This window comes from Meles meles, chromosome 18 (genome assembly GCF_922984935.1).
Source record: "Meles meles chromosome 18, mMelMel3.1 paternal haplotype, whole genome shotgun sequence".
NCBI classification, from domain to species: Eukaryota; Metazoa; Chordata; class Mammalia; order Carnivora; family Mustelidae; genus Meles; species Meles meles.
The window spans coordinates 8,419,216-8,443,642 of record NC_060083.1 but is presented as its reverse complement, the minus strand read 5'-3'; the positions used below and the strand labels follow the sequence as shown (position 1 = coordinate 8,443,642).

The following is a 24,427-nucleotide window of genomic DNA, read 5'->3' as shown; positions in this document are numbered from 1 at the left end:
CGCCTGGGTGGCTCAGTGGATTAAGCCGCTGCCTTCGGCTCAGGTCATGATCTCAGGGTCCTGGGATCGAGCCCCACATGGGGCTCTCTGCTCCGCGGGGAGCCTTCTTCCTCCTCTCTCTCTGCCTGCCTCTCTGCCTACTTGTGATCTCTCTCTCTGTCAAATAAATAAATAAAATCTAAAAAAAAAAAAAAAAAAAGAAGTGAAAAGGATGTGTGTATGCTTCTGTTAAAATGCATACATATGGGGGGGCACCTGGGGTTAAAGGTGGGTTAAAGCCTCAGTGGGTTAAAGCCTCTGCCTTCAGCTCAGGTCATGATCCCAGAGTCCTGGGATGGAGCCCCGCATCGGGCTCTCTGCTCGGTGGGGAGCTTGCTTCCTCCTCTCTCTCTCCCTGCCTCTCTGCCTACTTATGATCTTTGTCTGAAAATAAATAAATAAAAAATCTTTTTTAAAAATGCATACATATATTTTCTGGCTCTGCCGAGATAGCCAGGAAATGACATCCCAGTAGCAATGAGCACACCTAGTGCCCAGGTCTTGGTTTCTAAATACCATTCTCCACTCACAGGAACCAGGGCTCCTTAGGGGAATGGCTGATTCCAGGACTGGGGCAAGAAATATATAAGATGAACCAGGAACATCTTACAGTGCCAGAAAATAAGTCATTCCTTGAAAAGGGACAGGAGTGTCAGAGGACAGGGGAGCCAGCTCAAAAGAGTTCCCAATGGCTAAAGCCAGGACAATTTTAACAACAAAATAAATAATGAAAGTGCCGGATTATAATTTATAGAATGAAATAAATACTCATGAGTCTACACTAATTTTCTAAACAGTTGAATAAAAGAATGAATGGAAGAGAAGGGACAGATCTTCTTTACAAAAGAATACCAATCAATAAATGTGGCTAGAAGGAGAAAAATACAAAATCACCATTAGGCAAATGCCACAGGAATAACCGTCCTCAGTATGATTGTTAGAATCCGTGGATGAAAATCTCAGAGGGGACAGGATATCTGCATAGTCCCAGAGTATTTCCTCTAAGAAATTAATTGATTACAAGGGAAAAATAATAATTTCACAGTGAAGAAACCCAGCACCACCTTAACCTCCCAATCCCAGTTAATATTACCAACAATAAGATATGTCAAGATCCTATCTCCCCTGATAGGATGCACTGAGAGGGACCCGATGTCACTTCTGCAGGATTCTTACCAAAAACATGCATAATCACGACTGAGTCATGAGAAGACATCCTATAATGTAACTGAGCAGTTCTCGCCAGAATGTCAAGGTCATAAAAGGTAAAGGAAGATCAAGAAGCTGCCATAGATTGGAGGAACTTGAGGAGACACAATGTGGGATCCTGGGTGGGACTCTGGAATTAAAAGGAGACATTGGGTGAGGAGAAGATGGCTAAAATCCAAATAAGGTCCACAGTTTAGTGAGCAGTGTTGTACCAACAATCATTTCCTGGTTTGGGTAACTGTTAAGTCACATGAATTGTTAGCATTCGGGGAAGCTGGTTGGTTGGGCTCCATAGCTCTAAGACCCTTTCCATAGGCTTACGTATCCTCTAAACATACCTCCAGGTGGTAATTCCATGCCTTGCTGTCCTTCACTACCCTGTTTCAAGTTCCCACTTCATGTGTGGTCACAGTTCCTGATTACCGGTGGGTGGGCCAATGCAGGGCTAGTTGCTTCCCCCCTAACCGACTGTTCCTCAGCTGGGGTGGAGAATCTCTCAGGCTCTTGCAGGGTCTCTGAGGGCTCTCTATGAGACTACTTAAACTGTGTTTCCATTTTGATGGCAATCTAGAAATCAGTATAGTATATTTTGGAGCACATTCATGACATCTATGACCAAATGTTACCACAAAAAGTCAAAGACCGGTCTTCATTTGAGACCATCGCCTAAAAGGACAAGGCATGCCAGGTGTGTTCTTGGGGTCTACTAGGGTTCAGGTTGAACACAATGAGTTGATAGAATGTGTTTAGTAAAAGGAGAAACACTTACACCATCTGAGGAGAAACCAGAATATATAAATTAATGGAAAATTTGTGCCCCGCTTTTTACAAGCAGTCAGTAAATGCTATCTATTAGCTATCTATTAGCTATTAGCTTTCTGGGCATAAGCAATTCTATGGCCCAATTCCAGAGAACTTTGAGACTGGGCCAGGAAATAAAACACTCTCTGGTTGATTCTGCTGCAGTCAGGCTTGAGAAGTGATGCTTTCTATCTTTCAAAGACACACATGTACTAGGCTATTTGACTAGGAAGGCATCCTGGAGACCAGCTAGTGCATTCCTCCCATTCTACAGACAGGAAAATGGAGGCTCTGAGCAGAGAAGGACCTTGCTCAGATTAGAAAGTGACAAATCTATCACTAGAATCTGAGCCTAGAACCCAGGGGAGTCATGGCACCTGCTTGTTTAGGTGGGAGTCAACCCCTGCCATCCATCAGGGAGACCTCGGCTCTTCTCCTCAAGGTTATTTCTAGAATCCTTTTTAAAATTTCTTTTCATGGGGTGCCTGGGTGGCTCAGTGGGTTAAGCCTCTGTCTTCAGCTCAGGTCATAATCTCAGGGTCCTGGGATTGAGCCCTGCATCGGGCTCTGTGCTCAGTGGGGAGCCTGCTTCCTCCTCTCTCTCTCTGCCTGCCTCTCTGCCTGCTTGTGATCTCTCTCTCTGTCAAATAAAGAAATACAATCTTAAAAAAACCTTTCTTTTCACATTATCGTGTAAGTATTCAACTCCTTCACGTGTCAACTTTGTGAATTTAGGTTTTCTGACATCAATCATTTTTAATCAAGATTTAAAAATCTTACCAGCCAAGAGTTGGGTCTAGAATTTCTATACGGTTTTTAAGAAATTGTTTCTGAACCTGCAATTTTAGCCCCTCTCTTATTCTAAATGTTGCAAAATTACGTTTAAAAAGATGCAGATCTGGATTGGATTTGTATTGAATATTTTTATAGTACACCACAATTCTTTAAATAATTCTTGTCGACATTCACGATAAATGTAGTAACTAGGAAAATGGCAGTGTTTCGCTGGGGAGAAGGCAGCAGCTTCAAGACGGATTTACTTCATTTCTTGCCGTTTATTTGTGTTTGTTGTTTTTATGCTATGTCACCCCTCATTATGAGTTCCTTATTTTGATTCATTTCTTGCTCAGCTCGAGCATTCTGAGTAACTTCACGATGAGTGTGTGGGTGAGGTAGTTTCTGGGCGTTTCTATGTCACAAGCCACTTCATTCATTGAGGCTCACGATGAATTCTACCTTTGCCAATTAAAGCGTTGGCGTAATTCATCATTTTTTCACCTTCAGAATGTTTCTAGGAACCCAAAATAAGCAACCAAAGGTATGGTTATCACAAAGAGAAGTAGGTAACGTGGTTTGCTACAAATACAGAAATTTGGTACAAGATAGAAATCAACTATTGCTTCATTATATGAATAAAAACCAGAAATTGCATTAGAAAAAAAAAACAAGAAAAAATATGAAGAGAAAATAAACTTTAAGAATAGGCAAGATTTTAATGAAATAAAGCTTTTGAAAGACACAAAAGAAGGCAAATAAATGGAAATACATACGTTATTGTGAGATGGGAACACTCAGAATCAAAGAATTAATTCAAAATGGATCAGAGCCTCAATGTAAAGAGCTTCGGTGATAAAACTCTCGGAAGAAGACACAAGAGAGAGGCTTCCTCACCCTGGATTTGCCCGTGATTTCTTGGCTATGACACCAAAAAGCAACAAAATAAAGACAGATAAAGTGGACTTCCATCAAAATCGAAAACTCTGTGCATCACAGTCAAGAGAGGGAAGAGGTAAACCTACAGAACGGGAGAAAATATTTGTAAATCATCTATCTGACGAGGAGCCAACATCCAGAATATATAAAGAATTCCTACAACTCGAGAACAGCAACAACAACAAAAAACCATTAAAAAAAAATGGACAAGGGACTTGACTAAACAGTGCTCTAAAGAAGACATCCAGATGGCTGACGGGTACACGAGAAGATGCTAACATCACTCACCGATAGGGAAATGCAAATCAAAACCACAAGGAGAGAGAGGCGCCTGGGTGTTTCAGTCGGTTAAGCGATTAAGTGTCTGCCCTCAGCTCAGGTCATGATCTCAGGGTCCTGATATCAAGCCCCACGTCCAGCAGGCTCCCTGCTCGGCTGGAGGGGTGGGGTGTGGGGGTGACTGCTTCTTCCTCTCCCTCTGCCTCTCCCCGCTGTTCATGTGTGCTCTACTTCCCTATCCCAAATCAACAAAAAAATCTTAAGAAAAAAAAGAACCCCAAACCACCATGAGATACCACCTTGCGCCCATTCAGATGACTACCATAAACAAAACAGAACAAAAAGAAGGGTTAGCGAGGGTGAGGAGAAATGGGAAGCCTCGTGCACTGTCGAATGTGGAATGGTGCTGGTGATTTCCCCCAAAATTAAAAATAGAATGACCCCATGATCTAGCAATTCCACTACGGAGTATATCCAAAAGGGCCGACTGCCGGGACGTGAATGGACCCTGTATATCTGTGTTACGGCATCATTATTCACAAGAGCCAAACAGCAGGAAAAAACCCAGTGTCCACGGACACAGGTGAATGGATACACAAAATATGGTGTATACCGAAATGGGATATTCTGCAGCCTTAAAAAGGAAGGAAATCCTGTCACATGCTCCAACACGGAGGAACCTTGAGGACACTGTGCTGAGAAAAATAAGCCAGTCATGAAGAGAAAAATACTGTACAATTCCCCATCTAGGAGGCACCCAGAGCAATGCGATTCATAGAGGCAGAGCTGGTTGTCAGGGGCTGGGGGAGGGGACAGGGGGGCAGAGTTTTAGTTTTACACAATGAAATGAATGTGCTTCGCACCACTGATCTATACACTTCCCAACATGAAGATGGTAAATTTTATTTTATTTTATTTTTTAAAGATTTTTATTTATTTAGGGGCACCTGGGTGGCTCAGTGAGTTAAGCCACTGCCTTCAGCTCAGGTCATGATCCCAGGGTCCTAGGATCGAGCCCCGCATTGGGCTCTCTGCTCAGCAAGGAGCCTGCTTCTCCCTCTCTCTCTGCCTGCCTCTCTGCCTGCTTGTGATCTCTCTGTGTCAAATAAATAAAATCTTTTTAGAAAAATATTTTTATTTATTTATTTGACACAGAGGGAGAGTGAGAGAGCTCGAGCAGAGGGGAGGAGCAGAGGGAGAGGGAGACGCAGACTCTCTGCTGAGCAAGGGGCCCGATGCGGGGCTCGATCCCAGGACGCTGGGATCATGACCTGAGCGGAAGGCAGATACTCAACGGATGGAGCCACCCAGGTGCCCTGAGGTGGTAAATTTCACGTATGCGTGTTCTACCACAACTTTAAAAAAGGAAACGACAAATAATTAATTGACGCCTTTGCAATATTACATAGGAATGTCAATTCTCTGTAAGTTTCAGCCTAGAGAACAGGAAGGATGGAAAGAGGATGGGCAGGCAGGCAGGCTGGCTATTCCAAGAGGCTGTTCTGTGTCAGATACCATGTGAGGCACTTTCACTGGCTTGCTCAGTTTAATGACCGTCATCAGCCCACGACATAATGAGAGTCACCCACAATTCCTGCAGCTCAGGGAGAGACAGCCACATATTTGCCCAAGTTCTTGGGGTCCCCATTCCTATGAGCCAAGCTGGAAGTACATCCAAAGTTGGCCTGACTCTCAAAGCCCACGTTCTTTCCTGGGCCATGTTCATAGGAAATGATCCCTGCTATTTGCTAGACACTCAGAGGGCTGAGAGGGGTTGTGCCTGTGTTATAATTTGAGGCTTCCAGCAAAGACATCCCACACACAAATTGCCCCAGTTCTCATGGCAATTCATTCCCCACTGGGTTAGGATGGCTAGTGAACATTCCCCACTGGGTTAGGATGGCTAGTGATTCATTCCCCACTGGGTTAGGATGGCTCACTTCCTCTGGCCTCGCTGACTCTTCGAAACGCGAGCTATATGGAGGGATATTTAGCTCACAGATGCGTCCAAGACAGCAGTGAAAGTAGACAGTGGACATCAGAAGGACTGCAGGGCCACAAAAGGGAGGAAATGGGAAAAGGGAAGCAGTGATGGTTGGGAGGGAGGGTGCGGGGAGCAGGAAGGCGAAGCAGACGGGCACGCAAAGGGAGAACCACCAAGGAAACAGAGATAAGGGACACCTGGGTGGCTCAGTTGGTTAAGTGCCTGCCTTCGGCTCAGGTCATGATTCCAGCATCCTGGGATCGAGTCCCACACTGGGTTCCTTGCAGGGAGCCTGCTTCTTTCTCTGCCTCTGCCTGCCACTCTGCCTGTGTGCTCTCTCTCTCTCTCTCTGACAAATAAATAAAGTCTTAAAAAAAAAAAAGAAACAGAGATAAGCCTTCGCTTACTTCTCACCTTTGCTCATGCCCTTCGTTACCAAGGGAAGGGTGACAGGCTGCCTGGGAAGACCAGCGTTGTGGTTAAGACCAACAGGAAATAAGAGGAGGGAAGGGAAGGAGAAAGACACTAATGTCCGTTCAGCTGACCAGAGACAGCTTAGGGCTTGAAGCCCATGGCCTTGTTCCTTCTGAGCAACCTTGCAAAACCCTGAACATCCAAGGATCAGGAGCGTCCTGGTGTCTATGTGACTTTCCCCAGGTTGCACAGCTAACATACAGCATGGGCAGGAAGATTTGAGCCACGTGAACCCAGTTCTGTCTGACTCCCTCCTACCCGGGGAATCATCGGGAAGAATACAGAGAAGAGAACAGGATGCTCGATGCTGCCTTTGCTATTTTAAAAAAAATTTTTTTAATGTTTTAGTTTCTTTTTTTTTAAAGATTTTATTTATTTGACACAGAGAGAGATCCAAGTGGGCAGAGAGACAGAGGGAAGTAGGCTCCCTGCTGAGCAGAGAGTCGGATGCGGGGCTTGATCCCAGGACCCTGAGATCATGATCTGAGCCGAAGGCAGAGGCTTTAACCCACTGAGCCACCCAGGCGCCCCAGATGCTGCCTTTGCTATTCTACTTAGAATAATAGCAGCTAATGCTAACTGAGGGGTACTATGTGCCAGGCACTGTTCTAGGTTCTTTCTATGAATTTATTCACTGAATTCATAGGAGGTACCCACATTCTTGTCCCCATTTTACAGATGAGAGGAGTGAGGCATAGAGGGCTCTCTCAGCTGGCAAATGATGCCTGGCCTTTCTCAGCATGCCCTAGCAACTTAGCGTCCCTGTGCAATAAAGGGGAACACAAGGCGGGCAGACTGAAATTACTGCCAAGATGGGGAACGAGAGAAAGAGTACAGGAACTTGCCAAGGTATAAACTCCCAGGCTAACCCCTGGGCACTTGGCATGGGAGGCTATTTTAATCCAGCTGCCTTTCCAACGCAGAGCCTGTCCTGTTTGCCAGCAAAGGCTTGCATGGTAACAAAGCGACCAATAAATAAATGTAAAAGCTCGAGAAAGGCCAATTACACATATACGGGCAGCTTTCTGATTTTTCTGGAAGCAGCCAAAGATGGTGGTTGCTATGATGAGTTGCATTTATCACAGGCTGCTCGCGCTTGCCAGGTTCGTCGCCAGTTTGTAAGACAGAGTGACTATTTCATAGTTTGGGGCAAGGAAGATTGTATGGAGCCTTCTACATCCAGACGCTTTGCCATCGGAATAGATCCAGCACAGACTGGTCTCAGCCATTATTCTGTCCCGTCCCTCCATGACATTCTTCCTCCCTCCCAGAGTGAGAACCACTGAGCACCCCCGTCTTCTCTCCATCCTCCCAACAACAGGTACCTGATCTCAGACACCGACACACACATCTCCGTCAGCCTCGTTCTCCTCCCTCTCTTTAAACTCTCGCCAATTATTTAAGTAAAACATCTCTCGCCTCCTCCCTTTCCAGCCCATTCATGACTACGGTTTAGTGGTGCAAGAGAAACTCCTCCGGCAAGAAAAGAAATCATGAAGGTTTGTGGACGGAACTGAAATCAGAAACTCGTCCTGATACTTGGCCAGGTGTGGTTTTTATAACTTTTTACAAAACAGACACTGATTTTGAGAGTCCCAGAGAGCCCAGTCTAGAACTCCCTGGGACTCTGAGGGGCTATTCACTGACGTTCGGGCAGCGGACGCTGAGGCAGTCTTTCCCTGGTCTCACCAAATACACTCACAACGACACAGAAAAACTCACAGTCCACACTGAAGACCAACACTTGGTATGGTTTGGGCATCGTGTCTAAATCAGATGGAAATGGATTTGGGAAATCCAGGTTTCAGTTCTGGGCAAAATCTCTATGGAAGGTGGGCGGGGCTGGCATCATGGCTAATTTAAGGTTTGGTCCCCAAGTGGGTGTGCCCCCTTTCCAGATGGTTGACTGCCTCTGTCCCCTCCGTTCATGAAGATGGGTGGGTTACACTGGCTGACATGGGGAAGTTTGGGGCGAGGACAATTTGGAAGGAGAAAACGAGAGTCCTACTGTGTCCATGTTGTATCACATTTTGAGCAACCAATGTTAAGAGGTGGCATGTAAAAAATGAGCGGGAGGATGATGAGAAGGTGAGCTTCGTGCAGAAAGAAGGGACAATGATGTCATAGACCCTCAAAACAAGAAGGATGCAAGGAGGGAGAGTGGACTACTGCTGTAACATCCAAAACATGAGGACAGAGAAATGACCACTGGACTTGAATGGAGGTTTGGGCGACCTGGAACGAATACGTAGTGGGGCTAGAAGACCCAAGGGAATAGGCTGAGGAGAGAAAAGGAGGTGAGGGAGAGTCAACTCCCTCGAGAAGTTTGCTTGGGTGGGTTTTATAAGATACTCTGATATCCTTCTGCTAAGCTTTTATTTTTTTTTTTTTTTTTAATTTACCTAGCACAAGTTCATTTCTGCTAAGTGTGACCAAAAGGATCCCAAGATGCTTCCAATTATGTCTTTTTAAAGCCCTATATCTACATCTAAAAAGGGGAAGCTGGCTGGCTCAGTCAGTAGAGCATGAGACTGTTGATCTCAGAGTTGTGAGTTCAAGTCCTATGCTGGGCATAGAGATGACTTAAAAATAAAAAACCTTTACATCTAAAAAATTATATAGGGTCACCTGCCAAGTGTTAATCTGAGTCTGAGAGGCAAGATTAGATACCATTTTTACCTTATGTAAAAACATTTTTTTTAAAGATTATATTTATTCATTTGACAGAGATCACAAGCAGGGGGAGCAGCAGGCAGAGGGAGAGGGAGAAGCAGGCTCCCCGCTGAGCAGGAAGCCTGATGTAGGGCTCCATCCCAGGACCCCAGGATCACAACCCAAGCTGAAGGGAGACGCCCAACCGACTGAGCCACCCAGGCGCCCTATAAAAACATTTTTATAATAACATATTTTACGCATTATTTTTTGATCACACAAAAAACAGGTGTTAAGTATATGAAAAATCAACAATGGTCTGGCAAAGTGAAGAAGATGTACTTTTCCCTATTCCTCCTGCAAAGTACAGTATAAGTCCTAGACATTATATACAAAACTAACATACAAAGGAAAGAGAAAACATAAAGGGGACATAGTGGTGAACATGTTGGAAAAGGATTTCTTTTTTGCCTCATATATCCTAGACTTGGACCCAAGGAGCCAACAACCTGGAGACACTAATGGGTACAGACAGAAAAAGCCCCAAGAAAAGCCTGGTCTTTCCAGCCAAAGGCTCAGCAAAGAGGCAGCCTAGTAAGACACAAAACTTTTAGATAATAACCCTGTTACTCCAGCCAAACACCGCAGAAAGAACTGTGGCACCATCTCTATAGCAAAGACCAAACTGGGGGTGGGGTGGGGTGAGTGCTGAACTTCGCTCTGACAGGGCTCCAATGAGTTGTCTGACCCCTCCTCCCCCAACCATGAGTGGTGTCTCAGAAAGTCAAGCCTTTCATCCTTCCCGCCAGTAACGAGCCCCTTACCACACCACAGTGTCGACGAGGATCACCAGGGATCCTGGACTTCCAGCCCCATCAGACAGTCAAGAGTGCCCCCACCTCCATCCCCTGACTAGGGCGATGTCGGAAGAAGCCTAGTGAGCGCCAGGAATTTCACTGCTGCCCAGTGGTGATGAGGTCACTTCCTCTACCCCATGGTGTTGATGGAGCAGTAATGAGACACCCTGTTACCTCCCAGGCCGGGCAGCATCAGTGGAAGCCTAGTTGGAAGCCACAGGTCCCACTCCCCCCTCCCCAGCAGGAATCAGGAGCGCCTCCTTCTTGTCAACAGAAGCTGAGAATGGAAGCTGGACTTCTACCCTCCCCTGGTAGTGATGAGGCAGTACCCTCTCTCTTCAGGGAAGTGTTAGAGGAAGCCAGCTAAAACAGGGCTGTAAATAAGAGCCGGAGCCTCTTGACTCTTATAATACCCCACATGCCAGGTTTCAGTGGAAAATAACCTGTCACACCAAGGAGAAGCAATAAAATAAAGAGAATTATATAAATTAAGCAAAAAAAAAAGACAATCGGTACGTGCCAAATCACAAATGTTAAAATTATCTAGCAAAGCTTTTGAAGCAGCTTCATTAAAAATGCTTCAATGGGCAATTATAAACAAAGAAAAGCTAAGAACATTCAGAGAAGAAACAGAAGATAGGAATGCAAAGCTATAGAAATTCTAGAACTGAAAGAACTATAAGTTGAAATAAAATCCTCAGAGGATGGGCTCCACAGCAGATGGTGGGGACTGAGGAAAGAATCAGTGAACTTGAATCCAGAAAAACAATGTTACCCAAACTGAACAGAGAGAAAACCAACTAGGGAAAGTGAACAGAGCCTCGGGGGCCTGTGGGGCTCTAACAAAAGGTCTAACATGTGTATCGTCTGAGTCCGAGTCGCAGAGGGCAAAGCTGAAAAAGTACTCAAAGAAATAGTGGCTGAAAACTTGCAAATTTGGCAAAGTACATAAAACTACAGATTCAAGAAGCTATGGGAATCCTAGACAGAATAAAGCCAAGAAATACACACCAAGATATATCAGAGTCCAACTTCTGAAAAATCAAGACAAGGGGAAAAAATCTTGAAAGCTACAAGAGAGGAATATCACCTTCTCTTAGAGGGAAAACAATTCAAATGACAGTGGATTTCTCATCATGAAAGCCAAAAGGAATGGAACAACATTTTTCAAGTGCTTAATGAACAGCCAGCACCGAATCCTACATCCAGGAAAAAATACCTTTCAGGAACGAAAAAGAAATTAAGACATTCTTAGATGAAGAAAACTAAGGGAATTTGTCAGCAGCATAGCTACCCTAAAGAATGGCTGAAAGAAATTCTCTAAACAGAAAGAGCGTGATTAAAAAAAAAAAAGTGTCTTGAAACATCAGGAATGAAGAATGAATATGGGAAGCAAATATGCAGATATATATACAATAGGCTTTCCTTCTCCTCCTGTTTTCTAAATTATATTTGATGGTTGAATCAAAAATTTTAACACCATCTGATGTGGTTATAAGTATATGCAGAGTAAATACTTGAGACTATTATATTATAAATGAGAAAAGGTCAAGGGGCCTAAAGGGAAGTAAAGCTTCTACACTCCATTAGAATGGTAAAGTGATGACATCATTCAACTGTGACTATATGTGCATAAAATGTAATAGGTAAAGCAGAAACTAAAAAAGCTATACAAAGAGATGCACACAAAAACATTACAGATAAGTCAAAATGAATTCTAAATGTTGTTCAAGTAATCCAGAAGAAGGCTGGGGGGGAAAACCGAGGAACAACAACAAAAACAGACCAAAAAAAAAAAAAAAGACCCCAGAAAACAAATAATTAAGTAGCAGACTTAAACTCTAATACATCAATAATTATATTAAATTTAAATGGGCTAAATATATCAATTAAATGACAGAGATCAGTAGTGGATTGCAAAACGTGACACAATGGCTTGCTGTCTGTAATAAACTCATAAATGTAATGTTACTGGCAGATTGAAAGTCATAAGTGGGCAAGAACATACCATGTAAACATTACTAAAAAAAAAAAAGAATGGTTATATTAATATCAGAAAAAGTACACTTCAAAGCAAAGAAAATTACCAGAGACAGAGAGTGACATTATAGAATGGCAAAAAGGTTAAGCCACCGAAAAGACACAGCAATCTTATATGTGTTTCCCTAAACAATGACATTGCAAACTACATGAAGTAAAAATTGATAAAATGGAAAGGAGAACTAAACATACTCATAATTACAGCTGGAGACATCAACTGCCTTCTCTCAACAACAAAGAGAGCAGCTATATAGAAAATCAGCAAGGACACCTAAGAACTAAGTCACACCATCAATCAACAGGATCTAGTCAAAACTTACAGAACACCCCACCCTATGACAGTAAAACACACATTTTTTTCAAGTACCCACGAGCCATATACCGAGACAGACCACGTCCTGGGCCATAAAACCAACCTCGACAAATGTAAGAGAACTGAAATCATAGAGTGTGTTCTCTGGCTACAACAGAATCAAACCAGAAAGCAAACAGAAAGATAAGATAACAGGACAACTCCCAAACACTTAGAAACTAAACACACATCTGGAAAATCCATGGGTCAGAGAGAAAGCCTCAAGGGAAATCCAAAAATGCAGAAAACAGTATGAAAAGGAATATCTAACATATCAAAGGTTATGGGACACAGCTAAAGCAGTCTAAGAGGGAAATTTGTAGCATTAAATACATACATTGGAATTGCCAGCAGTTATAGCCCTGGACATTTATCTCAGAGAAATGAAAAGTTAGGTTCACCCAAAAACCCTATACATGAATGTTTATGACAGCTTTATTCATAATAGACCCAAAATGAAAACAACCCAGATGTCCTTGAGTGGGTGAAGAGTTTAACAAACTATGTACAGCTATACCACGGAATACTATTCAGCAGTAAAAAGGAAATAATTATCGATATACACCCCACACACGATGAATCTCCAGACGATTATGCTGAATCGAAGGCTAATCCCAAAAGATTATCTATGGTCTGATTCAATTTATATAACATTTTGGAAATGGCCAAATTATAGAATGGCTACAGACTGAGAAAATATTCATGATAGATGTATGTGACAAATGACCTGCATCTTGGAATTGAACACGGAGGAGTGACAATTCACAAAAGATATCCAAATGGTCGCTACACACGTGAGAATATGCTCGCCACCATTAGTTCTCAGGGAAATGGAGACTTGAAACCACAGTGCGATCACACCATACTAGGAGAGCTAAAATTAAAAAGATTAGCGATACCAAATTAGCAAGGGTATGGAACAGCGGAACGACGTTGGCGGAAGCAACAAATGGTGCAGCCACTTTGAAAACCTGCTTGGCAGCTCTGTGAAGTTCACAAAAAAACTACCATTTTGACCCAATAATTCTACTTGTTTACCCGAAATAAATGAGGACCTATATTGGCAAAAAGACCGGTACCAAAAAATGTTCATAGCAGCTTCGTGTAGCACAGCGGCAAACTGGAAACAGCCCGATCCATCAATAGAGAAGGTGAAAACGTGTTTGGTATATGTTTACCCATTTACCCAGCAATGCAAGAAACAAAACACAACAAAACAAAAATAAACAAAGTGCTAGTGCCAGTACAGTATACATGAAAACCAAGAACATGGTGTGCATATGAAGCCAGACACAAAAAGACAGATACTCCCTGGCTGTGTTTGCGAAAAGTTCTAGAATAGGCAAAACTAATCTATGGTGAAATAAATAAAAAAGGCAGTTGCCTCCAGCTGGTACAGGGAGGGCTGATCCGGAATGGGCATGAGGGCAATTTCTGGGATCATAGAAATATTCTGGACCTTGCTAAGAATACAGGCTGAACAGGTACACATATTTTCCATAATTCACCAAACTGTACAATAAAATGTGTGTACGTTGCTGCATATAAACCTCAATAAAAATGTCTTTAGAGACTTGTGCAATACCTTTGGGTACAGAATAAATCTTTAAACTTTTTCTCAGCCTATAGTTTGCACTCACTTTCCTTTTTCAAACACACAGACATTTGCCACCTGTCTGACCTTGTTATCCTTCTAGTCCTTTCTAATGTATGAATATGCCCCCATACATACCTACACATTTACATGTACTTTTTTCAAACTAGATGGGATCACAGCATAGACATGGTATTCTATGCAGAGCTGTCTCTGAAAACGTACATCTGATTATCACTCCCTCCCTGTCCTTAAGAAGCTAATGGTCTTTTTGGTGCCTCAGGACAAGTTTTGACCCCCAATCTAGATTATAAGACCCCGAGAGGTCTGGGCCCTTCCTCCCTGGCCAGCCTCAATAACCTCCCCTTCCCTCTCCATAATGAACATCTCCCTGCCTGGACTCCTTCTGCCTGAAACATTTCCACCACCTTCCCCTGCTTCTGCTGTGGCTAATATATATTCTTCTGTCTTCATTTATAAAGTCCCTTCTTCAGGGAAGCCTTCCTGACTCGCACGCTCTGGGCCAGGTGCCCACTCCCACCCCTGTTACCCCAATGCCTATGTTGTTACTGCTTCCTCTACTGGGCTCTCAGCTTGGCAACAGTGGCCCACCCACCCTACAAATGGCTCCAACTCCAGCCTCTGGAGCAAGGCCCCAATGGATTCTCCCTGGACCTGGGGAGCGTGCCAATGTGCTGTGCAAACCGAAAGCCCCACTCAAACATGTGGTCATGATGTTGTGACCATACGAGCAAGAGGGGATCTTCCTCAGGCTTTGGGGGAAATCACATCTACTGTAACCCCCCAGTGAGTCAGTCCTGGGTGGTGTTGAACTGGTCATTTTCAGCTACCCGCGGTGTGGGCAGATAGCCCCCAGAGACATCCTTCCTCCTGCGTTTCCCTTCCTGGGACCAAAGGAAGAGATTCAGGCCAGAACGCAAGCTTTCCAGGAGCCGTTCCTAATGCCACAGAGTACAGAACGATTTATAGTGCTAATAATGTGTTTCCTTCTGTACACTGTTCCTTCCCCTCACTGCCTCCGTGCTAATAAGGCAACCACCCCAGGGAAGGCTGGTGGCAGGAAAATGAAAAACTCTGAGTTCCTGGACAGCTCCTAGTGGGATGGGTGAAACTCAGAGCTGGATTTCAATTGATATAAGAAGGGTCAAGAAAGGGGTTCTTTTTTTCTTTTCATAAACTGCAATTTGTAGAGCAGTTGTAGGTTCACAGAAAAAAACGAACAGAAAGTACAGAGTTCCCACATACTCCTTCTGACCCCCCAACTCCCTCCCGCCCACAGTTTCCCCTTTTGTTAATACCTTCCATGACTGTGGTGTATTTGTTACTATTGATGAGCTGATGTTGATACAATGATATTAACGAAGTCCACAGTTTACATTAGGATTCCTTCTGAATATTACAGTTATACAGTGTTATATACAGTTACCAAATACAAAATGCCATGTATCTACCGTGAGAGTGTCACCAAGAATCGTTTTACCCGCTCTAAAAATCCCCTATGCTGTAATCTAGTCATCCCTTCCCCTCTCTACAACCCTTGGCAACCACTGATCTTTGTACCGTCTCTACAGTTTTGCCTTCACCAAAATGTCAAGCAGTTGGTGTTATATATTATATAGACTTTTCAGACGGGCCTCTTTCACTTAGTAATAAGCATTTAAAGTCCCTCCATGGCTTTGTGTGTCTTCATAGCTTATGTCTTTCTATAACTAAATAACATTTCATTCAATGGATATACCATAATTTGTTTATCCACTCACCTACTGAAGGACATCTCGGTGGCTTCCAATTTTTGGCAATATGAATATAGGTGCAGGTTTTTGTGTGGAAATAAGTTTCAACTCCTTGTGGTAAATACCTAGAAGCCCAACTGCTAGATCATATGGCAAGACTGCTTAACTTTCTAAGAAACCACCCAACTATCTTCCAAAGGGGCTATACCATTTTGCATCTCTACCAGGAATGAACCAGAATTCCTATTTCTCCAAATCCTCACCAGCATTTGGTGTTGTCAGTGTTTTGGATTTCAGTCATTTTAATAGTATCTCATTTTAACTTCCAATTTCCCTAGGGGCATACGATGTTGAGCATCTTTTTATATGCTTATTTGCCATCTGTACATCTTTTCTGATGAGCAGTTCAGATCTTTTGCTCATTTTTATTTTTTATTTTTTAAAGTGAAATTTTTATTCAAGTATGACATTATATACAAAATGTACACAGATCGTAAGAGTAGTCTGATAAGCTTTCACAAAGTGATCACACCCATAGAACCAGCGCTCCGGATTAAGAAGCAGAACACAATCGGTATCCTTCAGAACACCACCCCGCATCCTTGCCTCTTCTGGTCACTACACTATTGCCTATTTTTAAATTGGGTTGTTTATTTTCTTATTGTTGAGTTTTAAGAACTCTTTGTATATTCTGGATACAAGTTCTTTGTCAGAGAAGTGTTTTGCAAATACTTTCTTCTAGTCTATGGCTTGTCTTTTCATTCTCTTTACAGTATCTTTTTTTTTTTTTTTAAAGATTTTTTTTATTTATTTACTTGACAGACAGAGATCACAAGCAGGCAGAGAGGCAGGCAGAGAGAGAGGAAGGGAAGCAGGCTCCCCGCTGAGCAGAGAGCCCGATGTGGGCCTCGATCCCAGAGCAGAAGTTTTCATGTTAATAGGGCCCAACTCATCGAATTTTTCTTTCATGGATTATACTTTTGATATTGTACCCAAAAACTCATTGCCAAACCCAAGGTCATCTAGATTTTCTCCTATTATCTTCTAGGAGTTTCATGGTTTTGCATTGGTGCATTGCCTGTTTTGAATTAATTTTGTGAAATGTTTAAGCTTAATGTCAATTCACTTTTTGCTATGGATACTCCGTTGTTCTGGCACAATTTGTTAGAAAGATTATCCTCTCTTCATTGAATTGCCTTCATTCTTTGACAAAAATCAGTTGATCATTTTTGTGTTGACCTATTTCTGGGCTCTCTATTCCATTCCATTAATCTATTTGTCCATTCTTTCATCTACATCACATTGTTTTGATTATTATAGCCTTATAGTAAGTCTTGAAGTCAGAGTGTCGGTTCTCCAACTTTGTTCTTTTTCTTCAATATTGTGTTGGCTATTCTGCATCTATTGCCTTTCCATATGAACTTTAGAATCAGTTTGTTGACACAGACAAAGTAATTTGTGGGGATTCTGATTGGAATGGTATGGAATCTGCAGCTTGAGTTTGGAAGAAGTGGCATATTAACAACATTGAGTCTGCCTATCCACGAACATGGAACATCTTCCCTTTTATTTAGATCTCCTTTGACTTCCTTCACCAGCGTTTTGTAGTTTTCCTAATATGGATTCTTTACATATTTTGTTAGATTTATTCCTAAGTATCTTTTTAGTGTGAATGTCAATGGTGTTATATTCATTTCAAATTACAATAGCTTATTGTTGGTGTATAGGGAAACAACAGGTTTCTTTGTATTAATCTCATATCTTGCAACCTTCCCATAATCACTTACTAATTCTAAGTTGGTTTGTTTGTTTTTGGTCAGTTCTTGAAGATTTTCTACATAGATAATCTGGAACATATTGTAAAGAATTGATATCATTTGTTGTTTTAATGTTTGGTAAAATTCACCAGTGAAACCATCTGGGCCTGGTGCTTTCCATTTTGGAAATTTCCAATTTGGAAATTTCCATTTACTGATTAAATTTCTTTAATATATACAGATCTATTCCAATAATCCATCCTTGTGTGAGCTTTATGTCTTTCAGGAATTGGTCCATTTTGTCTAAGTTATCAAATGTGTGGATATAGAGTTTTTTGTAATATTCCTTTATTATCTTTTCAATGTCCATGCAGTGGGTAGTGACTTTATAAAACTCAGATATAATTTACATAACGGAATATCTACCATTTTAAGGTTCACACTTCACTGCCTTCAGCATCTTCACCAATTTGCATATCCATCACCACGATCTAAATCCAGAACACTTCCATCACTCCAGAAAGAAACCCCAAACATATCAGCAGTATCTTCTCCCTCCTCCTACCATCTGGCAACTGCTAATCTACCCTCTGTTTCTATGAATTTCCTTACTCTGGACATTTCATGTAAATGGGATCCCAATATACCATTTTTGGCATCTAGTTTTTTTTAACTTAGTGTGTTTTCTAGATTCACCCATGTTGCAGTGTGCAATCATACTTATTCCTTTTCGTGACTGCATAGTATTCCACTGTGTGGCCATATCATGGCCAGTTCTTAAATACTTCCCTTTATGGATCAACATTCACACTGGATGCCTGAAGGCCACCTGCTCCAGCCCAGAGCAAAAGAAAAAGACAAGATTATCCAGGTATGCACGTTTCTCTTCTGCATGAAGGAGAATAAGAAATGGACCTAGCCTAGAATCTCCTCTGTGATAAAAAAAGAGAAGCCTGCTTGAGTCTCAGGGGCTTAAATAAACCACTGACAGTACCACCAACTCCTTCCCATGATGGAGTTCCCTCTGCCTGCCAGGCACCAGACCAGGCAGGCACATCCACGCAGAACAAAAGTGGGCCTTCTTTTACCTCCGTTGAGACCTGAGAAGACTATGGATCTGAGAAATAAAGCCACTTTCCCAGGGTCTGCCAGAAGGATCCCAATCGGGTCTGCCTAACATCAAAACCCTCCTCAGCTCTCGGGTAACATCTAGAATTCTTTCCCGAGCTGCTCTAGCAGCAGGAACTCCTAACCTTTTTATGCCCTAGATCTGAAGTCTGCAGACCCCTCTTCTGAATAATGTTTCAAATGCACAGAACAAAATACATGGGATGACAAGGAAACGAATTACACTGAAAAGTTACTGATTTTTTGTCATAATCAACCTTATGAAATAGTCATGTATGTTCTTCGCATTAACACATGAAGTAACAAAATCCAGCAGCCGATCTAAGCACTATTATCACCTGAAAGTCACCAAAAGCTCAAGTGACATTTAAGGTGCTCTCAACATGACCTATAAAGTGATAGGACCACATCTGGATTTCTACTGGGGACCAAGCCACAGGTGCTACTAATATGACTGTGGCTTGTTGTCTGCGTTCATAATGGAAGGAAACATTGAGCTTCGGTTAGAGGTGGGTAACAACAAAGATGGCACCCGTTTCCCACGCAAGTTCTTGGACCCCCTGGGGGAGAGCTGCTGCTCCTCAGAAGCTGTGTGACCCCGAGGTCGCAGGCATAGGGGCTGGGAGAGCAGGGCCTGATACAGATCGCCCTATTCAGGAGTCCCCCTGTGAAGGGTCACCCTCTTGCTCACTCTCCATCCCTAGTCTGGAATTCCTCAAATCCCCTTCTCTTCTGGGAAGTGCCCTAAATTGTGTTTCCATTCCTCCTGCTGGTTCCCATCTTCTTCTTAGTCTTACCCATCCTAGATCTCTCAAGACAGTTTGATGTCTTCTTAAAATAACACCCTGGAGAGGTTTGGGGAGTTTCTAATCTCTCATATCAGACTTCTTATATGACTTCAGAAGGGCAGCCCCTAACCACGGTTCTCCCAGGAGAGGGGGAGGCCCTAGCTAAATATGTGGTACAGAGACATTGAATGAAAACCTAGGGCAGAGCCCAGCTGTGGGGGGGTGGGGGGGGATAGGGGTACAGCAGTTCCCTGGGCAGAGAGCCACTGGCCCTCCCGCCTCCTCTGGGGGGGGGGCGGCTGCTTGGGTAACAGAGAACAGTGAGCTAAGCTGTGTAACCTCTGGGGACCTCAGTTTCTTCTTCTGTAAAATGGGAGACGGGCCTCTCCATATTGGCCCATTATGGGGTGGGGAATGGACAACAAAAAATATGCTTGAATACAGCCCCAAACCAACCATCACGCATGTTCAGAATTCACCCCTCACAGGATGAGACCCAGGGCAAACTCACTAAGTAGTGAGCACTTGGGGGGGGGGTGCTTTCTGGTCTCAGTGCACAAAATGACTCCAGCTCTGCCCCCCCCACCCCCCCGTACACCTCCTGCTGTTCCGAGACACAGCCAGGGAGGGGATGGTTCAGGGCAGAGCCGGAATTTGAACCCAGACCTCTCAGCCCTTCTCGTCCTTCCTCTCCAGTGAGGGCGCCCATCCGGGCCGTGCAAAGCCCCCTCTGTCTTGCCCTCAGTGTCTCCATAGAGAAAGTGCCTTCTGAGCGCCCCTTCAGCTCCAGTCTGACCCACAAGGAATGAAGCATTTCCCTTCTCCGCTACGCCACCACCCTCCATCCCCCGGCAAGGGGACAATGGCACCAGCAGAAATGTTCCCGGTGCACAGAGACCACTTTGCTTCCTGTCTAACCACGGTGATAAAGGTGGGGGGACCGCAGGCGGGGGGGGGGGGGGGGTGGGTGGTGGACACAGGTGCAGGGAAACCCGACTCCACAGAAGCTCGTGCCCCTGCATCACCAAGTGACGGCATCACCAAGACACAACACCTGTTTCCATGGTTCCGGAGACCTGCCTGCTCCCCACAGCAGTGATTGGGGTTGGGGGAGAAGGGGACACAAGGCAAGAGGGACAGAGACAGAGACAGAGAGAGAAGGGATGGGCGGCAGGGGGAGGAAGGGTGGGGACTGAGGAGGGGGCTTGAAGGTCAGGGTTGACCACAAGTACCCTGAAAACGTCCCTGGCCTGGGACCGATGAAAGAAGTTCGAAAACAAAAACAGAAAAGTCAAAATGCACACCAGCAGCCCCAGTGTTTCCTGTTTTTCTAACAAATCACCAATGATTTCCAAGAAAAGCAAGCCGTGCTGCCTCGGCCCCAGGCACAGCCGCAGAATTTGCACATCTGGCCTGTGCTTCGAGAGCGCCGCCACCCCGGGGCACAGGATGTGGCAGACAGGGAGAGCTGCAGCTCCGTGGTGCACAGGGGCAAGGGGCCGGGAGCCCTGGGGCGTCCTCTCTGCAGGAAGACCCCAGCGCCTCGCAGACCCCTGGCGGGGGGGGGGGGGGGGGGGGGGGGGGGTGTCACGTGGGCGGGCTTCCCCCGGCTGTCGATTTCTCTGAGGATTTCCAGGCTGGTAGTGCACGGGCTTCGGGGAGACCCCGTGGGGCCAGGTTTCCCCTAGAGGAGGGCGAAGCACCCCAGGACTCAAGTTTCCCCCATCCCCCCATAAGGTCATGGGCTCTTTCAAAAGTCCCCAAAGAGGGAAGTGCAGACCCCAGAGCTGGGCTGAGGGTCAGCCCCCTTCTCACCTCCCCAGGAAGCACACCGTGCTCCTGCCTGCGCACCGCTCCACGAAAACCCAGCTGTCCCCGGAGAACCCCTCTCCGCACCCCTTCCTGCGCCCCAGCGCTCTTCCCTCCTTACCCCTAAGCAGAACCACCTCTGCTCACTCCTGTGGCTCACCCACAGCTGATGCCCCAGGCCCCGGGCGGATAGATGCCTCCTTCCCGGCCGGCCAGCCGTGGCAGCGAGAGGAGGGGGTCTGCGCGCAGAGACACTGAGCAACCTCGCATCACCCGTTCAGGCCGGAGGCCAAGTCCTACGGGCCCGCACAGATCCAGCCTGCGGACGGGTGAGCCCCCCAGCAGCCCCGGTGGGGTCAGAATCAGCCTGTGGGTGGGAGTCATGGATGGAAGCCAGGCAGGGGCGCCCCGCCTCCATCTGCCTTTGACCTTACTCCACTTTGGCTGCTAAGCCAGGGGGCAGAGTGATCCTTAGTTTGACAACACACACACACACACACACACACACACACCCCTTTTGCTGAACCATTTGAAAGCAAGCTGCTGCTTGCAGATACCACGACAAGTCACTGTTCAATGTTAGACTGAACTGTATTCTCCAACCCGAAGACACCATCATCACACTGAGCCCAGAAAGAACAACGACCCAAGGTTCGGTGGCCGAACCCCAGGAGCCCACGTACTTTGCAGAGCACAAGATCTGTGCCTGACTCCCACCATCCCCATGCCTGGGGGTGGGGGTGGGGGCTCATCCCTGAGGCCTGGGGGTGGGCAGCCGTGAGAGGAGGGAGGCCGCTGGTCTCAGCAACCACCTTGGCCTGGGAGATTATGCTGGCCGGGCTGCCCAGGAAATACGTGAAATTCCTCCACAGCCCGTGACAACACAAAATGAGAATTCTTCCCCAGGGAAACGGAAGGGACGTGACGAGGCTGTATTTTCCCAAGGTGGGGTCACCCCATCTCCCATCCCATAGCCTCTTCCATGGTGCGGGCTTGTCCCTCGCCCATCAAGACGTGGAGCCTGAGCGGGCGTGTGACTGCTTCAACTGACTGATGACAGCAGATGCCGTAGTGTGTGGCTTCTCGAGCTACGTCATAGAGCGGAGCCTTCCTGCCTCGTTTGCTGGCAGCCTTGTGCTTGGTGCTTGGAGCAGTCAAGCAAGAGACCTGACCAGCCCCTGGACGTTGCCATGACAGGAGGAAGCCCTTAGGGGGTGCCCGACCAAAATTCATTTACTCAAAGAAAAACTTCCCTTATCAAGCAATTGAGACCACAAGCTATTTTGCTCGATGCTGTGGTAGCTATAAACATGACTAATACGTCGCCCTTCATTTCAGATACTGAACTCTGTTGAGATCAGCCTGGAAGGTGCCACCTGCCAGGGGCTCGAATGACCACAGCCAACGCACCAGGCACACTCCTGCCCCAGGACCTTTGCACTTGCAGCTCCCTCTGCCTGGAGTGCTCTTCTCCCAGATGTCTGCCAGGCTCACTCCCTCCCCTCTGTCTGGTCTTTATGTTATGCTCTCAGGGAGGGCTTTGGGCAAACCCCACCCCTGGCACACCCTGTTTTATTTTTCCCACCTCTTACCACCAACGGACACATTGTACATATTACTTGTTATTTATCATACTTGCTGCCTGTCCTTTTCCTCCAGGCCCACAAGGGCCTAGAAGAGTGCCTGGCACATATTTGCTAGATGAACGAATGCACGATGAATGGGACGAGGGAAGGGTAAAGAGATTTCAGGGATGACAAAAGAAGGGAGACGGACAGGGGATCATGCAGAACTCGCTTGACTAAGATATGGATGCCGCTTTTCTCGTGTGAATCATCAACCTGAGATCTGCAGCAAGGCCCTGGGATGGTGGTGTGCTTCCCCGGACAGCAGTTGGAATGTTTCTTAGGTTAAAATCAAGCCAGCTAATAAATTGTCGTTCCTCTGATCATCTGACGTTTTTGGAAGCATGATTCCTAGGACGTATGTCAAAGACAGAAGGGAGGTCCCCAAGAGAGAATGAACACAGGAGAGCAGGAGTGAGCATGTCAGGAAAGGAAGACTTGAGAAGAGCACCAAGGACACCAAAAAGGGTCTGTAGAGTTATTTTCAGAATAACCCCAGCCTGGGGATAAGACTAGCCACTCCGGGCTGGTGGGGCAGTAGTTACAGGTGATCTAGAGAAAGGAGAACCACTCCCCCGCCTACTCAAAGAGAACGGTCATCCTATTGGAAAGTAGGGATCAAAGAGGGTTTATTTAACCAACAGCAAGCACGTGTTCAGGGTCTACTATGGGAGGGTCTTAGTAGGCACTGGGGATCCAGAAAGCTCAAGGAGCTTGTGGCCAGATGGGAGGATGGGGTCCTGAGAGATGACCATGCACAGCGATAGGACCACCACCAACAATGACGACAAACACAAACCAGGCAGAAATCACTAGAAAAACAGGCACAAGACTTGACTGACTATATCGCTCATGAAAGAGGCTCTCCAAATGGCCAATAAACATGAAAAGGTGCTCAATTTCATTAGTCACAAGGGAAATGCAAATTCAAACCATGATGCAATACCGCCACACACCCACCAGAATGGTCCAAATGAAAAACACAGAAAGCCCTGCTTGTGAGGATGTGAAGCACCTTGAACCCTCATGGCTGCAGGTGGAGGGGGTGCAAAACAGGACAGCTGCTTATCAAATGGAAAGCCAGTTACCAGTACTCACTCAAGTGTGACCTGTGCTGGCCCATGACACAGCAATTCCACTCCCAGACTTTTACTCGAAGGACACACACCACAAAGTTCAGAGCAGCACCATTCCTACTGGACTATGCCCAATGAGTGAGACATCCAGCGGAGGCTAACACCGGACAGGTGCAATAGGAACTTGGAGGAGGGAGGTCAATTAGCAATGCTTCTCGGAGAGGGTAATTCCCAGATAATTCTTCAGGAAGGAACAACTGCCCTGGGATTCAGGCACAGCAGTGGGAAGATGGACAGAGGTGGGATTCAGGCACAGCCATGGGATGAGGATCGATGGGACTCAGGCTTGGTGGTGGGAAGATGGACAGAGGTGGGATTCAGGCTTGGTGGTGGGAAGACGGACAGAGGTGGGATTCAGGCTCAGTGGTGGGAAGACGGATAGAGGCAGGATTCAGGGATGGCGGTGGGAAGATGAACAGAGGCAAAAACCATGAGA

The 24,427-nt window shown here is 45.4% G+C and overlaps 1 protein-coding gene across 5 annotated transcripts in view; it reads right to left on the bottom strand.

The window, feature by feature from the left end:
• The window catches only part of PIK3R5 (phosphoinositide-3-kinase regulatory subunit 5), a 61,877-nt gene that overhangs the window by 26,579 nt on the left and 10,871 nt on the right, over window positions 1-24,427 (bottom strand). Inside the window, exon 1 of one of the 5 annotated variants that reach the window (XM_045985746.1) lies at window positions 1,216-1,350. The exons of the other annotated variants lie outside the window; for them this stretch is intronic. The gene's annotated coding sequence lies outside the window, so the exon portion shown is untranslated. Of the gene's footprint in view, window positions 1-1,215; window positions 1,351-24,427 lie in introns of those variants that run through there. 5 annotated transcript variants of the gene reach the window in all.